Source organism: Entelurus aequoreus, linkage group LG03, assembly GCF_033978785.1.
Source record: "Entelurus aequoreus isolate RoL-2023_Sb linkage group LG03, RoL_Eaeq_v1.1, whole genome shotgun sequence".
Lineage (NCBI taxonomy): Eukaryota > Metazoa > Chordata > Actinopteri > Syngnathiformes > Syngnathidae > Entelurus > Entelurus aequoreus.
In genome coordinates, this window is record NC_084733.1 from 91,489,504 (window position 1) to 91,498,900 (window position 9,397).

A 9,397-nucleotide genomic window follows, 5' to 3' on the forward strand; every position below is an offset into this window, starting at 1 on the left:
TTGGACCACCAACACAAAAAAGTAATCGGTCTGGAGCCGCAAAAAATGTAAATACTTATATAAGTGTTATAATGATGGCAACACATGATGTAAGTGGCTAATTAGCCTACTATCAAAATGACTATGTGTCGCAGGCTGATGCAAATCTTCATTGACAGAAATGTTGAAATGTAATATTTATTCTACAACATTGGAAAACATTAGTGAAACTTCTCAGAGGGTGAGAGAACTCCTGGAAATGGCCAAAGGTATAGATGTGTGTGTCCAAGTTAAAGGAAACGTCAGGCCGTCTTCTTTTTAATGGATTTATTACAATATTTGCAAGATGGGTAACGTTTGCTGTGGTCTGGAACAACATGGCGCACAAACAACTATCAGAAATGTAGCCAATATTACATACAGGTAATGTGTCATGTCAACAAAAATAAACCAAACACACAGAGGACATAAGTAAAGGATATTAAATGAGCTCAAATATACCTACAAACGAGGCATAGTGATGCAATATGCACATACAGCTAGCCTAAATAGCATGTTAGCATCGATTAGCTTGCAGTCGTGCAGTGACCAAATATGCCTGAGTCACACTCTATAACAAGTCAATAACGTCAACAAAGCTAACCTTTGTGCATTCACGCACAGTATAAAACGTTTGGTGGACAAAATTGAGACAAAGAGGGAGTGGCATAAAACACGTCTTTCTGTGGCAGCGTCGGAGAAAGTCGTACATGTACGCAAACCGTTGAGTCCCAGTCCACACAACGGTGAGTTCAAGGGCCGCTGAAATTAGTAGGACAAAACGGCGCTCGCCAAATACTCAACAGTGAAGCACAAACCGATTAAGCAGTGGGCTTTGTAACAATTAGGAAGGTTTGTGTCGACAACAAAAAACATTTTTCACCCCATTTTTTAAAAATTTCCATACATTTTTGAAAGACCTCTATGGAGCCACCAGGGCGCCGCTAAAGAGCCGCATGTGGCTGACCCCCAAACTAGACCAAATGTCACAATGCGATCAGAAATCTATTTGAGAATGCTAATCAAACGTCACTTGTTTGAGCTCTTGGTCATAGAAAGTGTTTTAAGCGGTGATACCAACAGAAATACATTTGGCTGAAGGTGATACCAACAGAAATACATTTGGCTGAAGGTGATCAGAAAGAAAGAGACGCAGGCAAATGCCTTTTTCCTGGAGTTCCTTCCTGTTGCGTCCTCCTGTGATTCAGTGGACTTGAAAGCTGGATTGAAGACAAAAATCACTATTCGGTCATTAGGAAGATTGTATTTGACATGTTGGAAGCTAAATGGTAAAATCGTACCTTTTTAGGACGGTTGATATAAACTTAATCCCGCTCGATGGCCGCAACGCTCTCGGTTGCCGTTTCGGTATTTTCCAGGGCTACAGCCAAATCTTCCCCTACACTGTCTTGGTTCTCAAACACGGAGCACTCTGCTTCTGGATCTTGGAGAGGCTGGTCAGAAGACGACAAGGCTTCAGCTTTCTCCAGAATGTTGATGCCTTCCTCAGCATCCACCCATACGTCCTGCTTGTTCTCCTCTGCTTCTTTGATAGAGGCCTCTGGTATTTGGCTGTGTGTGGATGGGGGTTCTTCTACCAGTTCTACAGATTCTGTTGGTTTGGCAGCAGAATTCATCAGGGTTGGAGGATTTTTGGTTTCTGTTGAATCCAGTTCTGCGGTCTTGCTCATCTTAACATCAACTTTTTCTTTCTCTTTGTTGATGACAACTGGATCTGATTCCTGTTCCAGAGTGTGTCCTTGTGTCTGTTTCTCGATCTGCAATGGGGTTTTTTGCAACACAGTCTGTTCGGTTTCTAGGGCTTGAACATGGTCTTCAGGTAGCTTGGTCTGTTCCTCGCTCGCACCTAAATCTGTTTCGGCTTCTGGTTCCTGAACATGTTCCTCAGGTAGATCGGTATGTTTCTCTCTCTCGGCTTCTGGTTCCTGAACATGTTCCTCAGGTAGATCGGTATGTTTCTCTATCTCGCTTAGATCTGTTTGGGCTTTTGGTTCCTTAACATGTTCCTCAAGTAGCTCGGTCTGTTTCTCTCTCTCACCTAGATCTGTTGTGGTTTCTGGTACCTGAATAAGTTTGCGCTGTTCTGTCTGTTTGTGGGGATTAACTGGATCTGTTTCGGGTACAGACTCTTTTAGTTCCAGAATGTATTCTTCAGATAGGTCTGTCTGTTTTTTCTTAACTGCATCTGTGTGGTATAAATGCTGACCTGCTTCTGGTTCCTGGACATGTTCTTCGGGTAGATCTATTTGTTTGTAGGTCCCAAATGGTTTACATTGAGCTTTTTGTTCTTCTAGAAATCTCTGCAATAGATCTGTCTGTTTCCGTATGTCAACTGCATCTGTTTCAAATAAGTGCTCCTTCGTTTCTGGTAGTTCTGTCTTTTTCTGGCTCACAACAGGACTTTCTTTGGATATGGACTCGCCTGTTTCTGGTGCCTCAACATGTTCCTCTGTTAGTACTTTCTTGTTGGGACTCTCACATTGATCTGTTTCAGACAGGGGCTTGTCTAGTTCTGCTTCTTGAACTTGTTCTTCGGTTAGTTCAGTATGATTTTGGTTCTCAACTGTGTCCCTTTGGCATAACAGCTCTTTCTGTTCTTCATTTAGGTCTGCCTGTTCCCGGATTTCTGCTGTATTTGTTGGAGATACAGGCTCCTCTGCTTCTTGTCGCTGAACTTTTTCGGTTAGTTCGGTCTCTTTCTGAATTTGAACTGAATCTGTTTCAGATAAGTACTCCTTTGCTCCTGGTTGGCTATAGTCTTCTCTAAGCGCTTTATTTTTGTGGCTCTCAACTCTATCTGTTTTGGGTAGCCCTTCTGCTTCTGGTTCCTGAACACATTCCTCAGATAATTCTGTCATTTTGTGACTCTCAATTGGATCTGTTTGGGACAAGGAGTCCTCCGCTTCTTGTACTTGAATAAGTCCCTGCGGTAGATCTGTCCGTTTCTGTTTTTTAACTGCATCTGTTTCAGATGGGTACTCTTCTGTTTCTGGTTTCTCAACATGTACTTTAGGTAGTTCTGTCTGTTTCTGGCTCGCAACTGGACTTTCTTTGGCTATGGACTTGTCTACTTCAGGTGTCTCAACAACTTCCTCTGTTAGCACTTTCTTTGTGTGGCTCTCAAATTGATCTGTTTTAGATAAAGGCTCGTTTGGTTCTGGTTTTGGAACATGTTCTTTGGTTGGCTTTGCCTGTTTCTGCCTCTCTGCTATATTTGTTTTGAGTAAAGGCTCCTCTGATTGTCTTTCCTGGGCATGTTCTTTGGTTAGTTTGGTCTCTTTCAGGATTTGATCTCGATCTGTTTTAGGTAAGTACCGGTTTGCTTCTATTTGAATATTTTTGTTTGTTAGCGCTTTATTTTTGCTTCCAACTGTATTTAGTTCGGATAGGGGCCCTTTTGGTTCTGGTTGCTGAACATATCCCTCAGCTAGCTCGGTCTGTTTTTCCTTCTCAAGTAGATGTGTTTGAACTTCTGGTTCCTGAAGAAGTTCTGGCTGTTGCTTTGTCTGTTTGTGACTGTCAACTGAATCTGTTTTGGATACAGGCTCTTCCAGTTCCAAAACATGATCTTTAGGTATCCCTATCTGTTTCTCCCTCTTAACTGTATCTGTTTGGGGAAAGGGATCATCTGTTTTTGGTTCCTGAACAGTTTCTTCAGGTAATTCTGTCCACCTGTGGCTCTCAATTTGATCTGTTTGGGATAAGGATTCCTCTGCTTTTTGTTCCTGATCAAGTCCCTGCGGTAGCTCTGTCTGTTTCCGGTAGTCAACTGTATCTGTTTTGGGTAAGGATCCCTCTGCTTCTAGTTTCTCAACATTTTCTTTAGGCAATTCTGTCGTTTTCTGATTTGCAACTGAACTGTCATTGGATATGGACTTGTCTGCTTCTGGTCCGTCAACATGTTTCACTTTATTTTTGTGGCTCTCAAATGGATCTGTTTTGGACAAGGGTTCATACTGTTCTGGTTCCTGAACATGTTCTTTAGGTAGCTCGGTCTGTTTCTCCTTCTCAACTAAATCTGTTTGAGATTCTTGTTCCTGTGGTATCTCTTTTTGTTTGTTGCTGTCAACTGGATTTGTTTTGACTGCAGTTTCTTCTAGATTCAGAATATGTTCTTTACGCACCTCTATTGGTTTTTCCCTCTTAACTGCGTCTTTTTGGAATAAAGGCTCATCTGGTTCTGGTTCCTGAACATGTTCCTTGTGTAGCTTGGTCTGTTTCTCTTGCTCAACTTGTTCTGTTTGTGCTTCTGGTTCCTGAACAAGTTCCTGCTGTTGCTCTGTCTGTTTGTGGCTGTCAACTGGATTTGTTTCTTCTGGTTTCGGAACATGTTTTTGAAGTACCTTTACCTTTTTCTTTCTCTTTAATGCATCTATTTGGTGTAAAGGTTTTTCTGCTTCTCGTCCTTGAACATGTGCTTCGGGTAGTTCTGTCTCTTTTTGGATTCGAACTGGATCCATTACGGTTAAGTATTTCTTTGCTTTTAGTTTAACATGTTCTTTTGTTAGCACCGTATTTTTGTGGCTTTCAACTGTATTGGTTTCGGATGGGGGCCCTTCTGGCTCCTGTGCCTGAACATGCTCCTCCGTTATCTTTGTCGGTTGGTGAGTCTCAACTGTTCTTTGGTAAATTAACTCTTCCAATTCTGTTGTTTGATCATGTTCCTCTGTTCTTGCTGACAGTTCCTGGCTGTCCACTGGCTCTCTCTGGGGCAAGGACTTTTCAGTTTCTTTGACCTGAATAAGTTCCTCAGGTTGTTCTGCCTGTTGATGGATATTGATAGAATCTGTTTGCGTTATGGTCTCATCGGCTTCTAGTACTTGAACATGTTTTTCAGTTAGCGTTATCTGTTTCTGGGTGTCTGCTACGACTGTTTTCGATAAGGACTCTTCTGCTTTTAGTTCTAGAACATGTTCCTCTGTTACATCTCGCTCTGTGTGTTGGTGGCTCTCAATCTTCTCTTGGTAAATGGACTCTTCCGGTTCTGTTGCGTGATCATGTTCCTTTGCTTTCGCTGATAAGTTCTGGTTCTCAGCTAGCTCTGTCTGGGATAAGGAGTCTTCTCTTTCTTGGGCATGAATTGCTTCCACGGGTTTCTCTGCCTGTTGATGAATATTGACGGCATCTGTTTGTAATTCAATCTGTTTTGCTTCTTGTACCTGAAGATGTTCTTCAGTTAGTGTGGTCTGTCTGTGCGTTTCTGCTGGGTATTTTGTGGATAAGGACTCTTGGGTTCTTGAGGTCTGAATACCTTCCCCTTTAATAACTGCCTGCTGGAGAATATTTGCAGAATTTGTGTGTGATATGGCCTTTTTGGCTTCTGATACCTGAACATGTTCTTCAGTTTGCCCAGTACCCTTGTGTCTTAGGGATAAGTGCTCCTCCAGTTCTTGGGCCTTAACAACTTCCTCAGTAAGCGCTGTCCATTTCGGATCTTTTTGAGTGAAGGACTTCTCTGCACTTACTGCCTGAACGTCTTCCGTAGGTAGTTTTGTTTGTGTGGGGCCCGCCTTTGTTGGACTGCCAACCTCAGTTACCTCGGTGATCGTTTGACTTTCTGACAAGAAGTCTTGTGCTACACGGGCCTGAAGACTTTCTGTTTGAAATAATGATCCTTCTTCTGGCTCCGGTGTATCAATTACAATTATAGGCTCTTTTGCTTCTAGTGCCACAACACTAATGTCAGTTAGCTTTGTCTTTTGAGGGTTATCATCTATATCTTCTAGGGACTGAATAACGTCCTTGTTTACCTCTTGAACATCTTCATTGGTTACTTCAGTCTCTTTCTGGCCAGCAACTAGATTTATTTGGGACAGGGGTTCTTCCGCTACATATGCCTGAGCACTTCCATCTGTTGCTTCTATGTCTTTGTCATCAAAAATTGTATCTATTTGGCATGAGGGCTCTTCTGCTAATGTGGCCTGAACCACTTTCTCAGTTATGATTGTCGCTTTTTGGCTATCAACTTTATTTATCTGGGAGAATGGTTCTTCCTCCACTGGGGCTTGAAAACCTCCAGTCACTTCTGTCTCTTCACGACTATCAACTAGGTCTATTTGGCATAAGGACTCTTCCACTACCAGTGTATCAGAACCTTCTTTGGTTGGCTCTGTGTCTTCCTGCCTATGAACTCCATGTGTTTGGGATAACGTTTCCTCGTTTAGCGTTGTTCTTTCATCTGCTTCCAGTGCCTGAGTGTCCCCATCTTGAGCCACAACTCGTGGTTCTTGTACCTTTGTCTCTACTGTAGTTGGTATGGAAGTTGGTGCTTTGTTCTGCTCATACACTGAAATATGTTGTGGTACTGCAGGGTCAGTGGGTGATATTGTTTCTGTTCCAGAAGTGTTCATATCATAGTCATTCACAAGGAGTAATACTTCACTTTTTTCCACATGATCTTTGTTTTTTCCCTCTTGAAACATTAAGAGATCTACACTTTGTTGGACATCTTTTTGATGAGACTCTTGTGTCAGATTCTTACTTTGACAAGCAGGCCCCACATCTGGCTCTTTTTTAAAAACGTTTTCCCTCAAGTTGTCAATAACAGAATCTGGTAATGTTCTGGTTTGGGTCCTCTTCATGTGTTGAACAACCCCTTGCAGTGTAACCGCGTTTTTCTCATTAGATACTTCCGTAACTTCTAAAGATGCGGAAACATTTTCAACTCTATCAATATTTCCGTGACACACAACCATGACTGGTTTGTCTTCTTTTACTGCGACCTCTACCGTTGAATCGACAATTCTCTCGCCTGATGTGACGCCAACGTCCACCACTTGCACTTGCATTCTGTGGTTGTTCTCGATCACATGCAAAGCCATGACCTCATTGCTCCCCTGTGCAGTCTCTGTAATGTTGTCTTTCCTTAGCTGGGTTTCAGTCGCAGCTGTTTCCTCTGGCGGGTTTGTCAATGGGCTTATGAAGGGTTCGTCTATGAAAGATGTTTTTTCCACCAAAGCTGCGAGTGAAGCTGAGACCTCTTTTAGGTGAAATGTTGTTACTTGCATGACCACTGCGTGCATGGCGGCATCAGTTCTCATCTCTACATCTTTAAGATCACCTTTTTCTTCTTTAAGTGTGGTTCCCATGTCGCTTAGGTCCACCTCAAGATCTCCACAAGATGCTGGATTTTCTTTATAAATGACCTGTTCAAGTATCTGAGCACAATTGATTTCTACTTTGTCTAAAGATACATGTTCAGCCGCAAATGTGTCTAACTCTTCTGTGATTTCCGGTGTGTAAAATTCTTCATCTTCCTCGGATTCAAAGCCTTCTGAAATAAATTCAGTTGATAATGCATGTACTGCTTCCTGATCTTGGTCCTGTGGTGTGGCATTAATTTCTGTTAGTGGAATAATCCCTTCAACTGAAACAGTTTCTTCTTCAGTGATTCCTCCTGAAATTTCTTCTTCTTTTCCAACAGCTTGTTCTTGTTTAAGTTCAGTTTTGGCTACATCCACTGATTTCGGGCTTTCACTTTCTGGTTCAACATCGACAGTTGGAGGCACCTTGTCTTCCTCTTTTGGTTCTTCCGTCTTTGTTTCTTCTGCAAAGATGGCTTCTTCTTTGGTATGAAATAAGTGGACATGAATCTCTGAATCTCTCTGTGTTGATAATGCTTCAGCTTCTATCTTTTTCACAATTTCATCTGTGCTTTGTACTAATTCTATTACTTCCTGTAGGTTAGCTGGGGCTGCATCCACATACTTCATGTCTTGCTTTATAGGCTCAACATTGACCTCAGTCAGAGACAAAGTTCTGTCTTGGACTTCACATTTCACAGGTTTTTCTGTAAGCCTACATTCTGATATTTCTTCAGCGTTAACTAATTGGACATCATCTTCATTCACTTCAACTTGTTCCACGTCTTTGATGAGTTCACTTTGGAATTCATCATCCTGTGCCTTATGACCTTTTTCTTCTGGAACAGTTTTAGTTTCAGGCAGAGGAACAGTTTCCTTTTTGAGTTGTTCAATCAAACATTCTTCTGCAATAATTTCTTCTGATAATACTTTGTGGTCAATGGCTTGGTCATCAACCTGACTAGATTCCAATTGGCTTTTCTGTGCTGCTTCCAATACCTTTTGTTCCAGGGTAAATTCAAATTCAGGTGCAGCTGTTACTTTGGTGTTTTTGTCTTCTCGCTCCTTGTTGTTTTCAGCTAGCGACCTGATGTCTTCATTGAGGTCTTCTCTTGCTTTTTCTTCTGAAAATATGTTTTTGGATGCTACTTCGGATTTACTTGCTTGAATGTTTGTGTCATCCGATTCCAACTTTGTTGCTTCCACATCTTCTGGTACCTCTATCTCTTGACACATTTCATTTTTAGATCCATCCACTGCTTCCTGGTCTTCTTGTTCGACATTCATTTCTGTGACTGGCACGGTCTCCTCCACTGGAACAGTTCCTTCTTCAGTATTGCCTTCTGTTGCTTTTTGTTCCTTTTTTGTATCAGCTTTTCCTTTTGTAATTTCAGTTTTGGCTACTCCCTCTGATTCCTGGCCTTCATTTTCTGGTTCAACGTTGACAGTTGGAGGCACCTCGGATTTGTCTTTGGGATATTCCGTCTTTGTTTCTTCTACAGAGATGGCTTCTTCTTTAGTATCAAATAAGTGGACATTGACTTTATATGATTCTCTCTGTGTTGATAATGCTTCAGCTTCTGTCTTTTTCACAATTTTTTTTGTGCTTTGTACTAATTCTATTACTTCCTGTAGTTTAGCTGTGGCTGCATCCACATTCTTCATAGGCTTAATGCTGACGTCAGTCAGAGACAAAGTTCGGTCTTGGACTTCACTTTTCACAGTTTTTCCTGCAAGTGTACCTTCTGATATTTCTTCAGCAGTGACTAATTGGACATCTTCATATACTTCAACTTGTTCCATGTCTCTTATGAGTTCACTTTGGAATTCATCATCCTGTGCCTTATGACCTTTTTCTTCTGGAACAGTTTTAGTTTCAGGCAGAGGAACAGTTTCCTTTTTGAGTTGTTCAATCAAACATTCTTCTGCAATAATTTCTTCTGATAATACTTTGTGGGGAATGGCTTGGTCATCAACTTCACCAGATTCCAAATGGCTTTTCTGTGCTGCTTCCAATACCTTTTGTTCCAAGGTAAATTCAAATTCAGGTGCAGCTGTTACTTTGGTGTTTTTGTCTTCTCGCTCCTTGTTGTTTTCAGATAGCGACCTGATGTCCTCATTGAGGTCTTCTCTTGCTTCTTCTTCTGAAAATATGTTTTTGGATGCTACTTCTGATTTACTTGCTTGAATGTTTGTGTCATCTGATTCCAACTTTGTTGCTTCCCCATCTTCTGGTACCTCTATCTCTTGACAAATGTCATTTTTAGATGCATCCA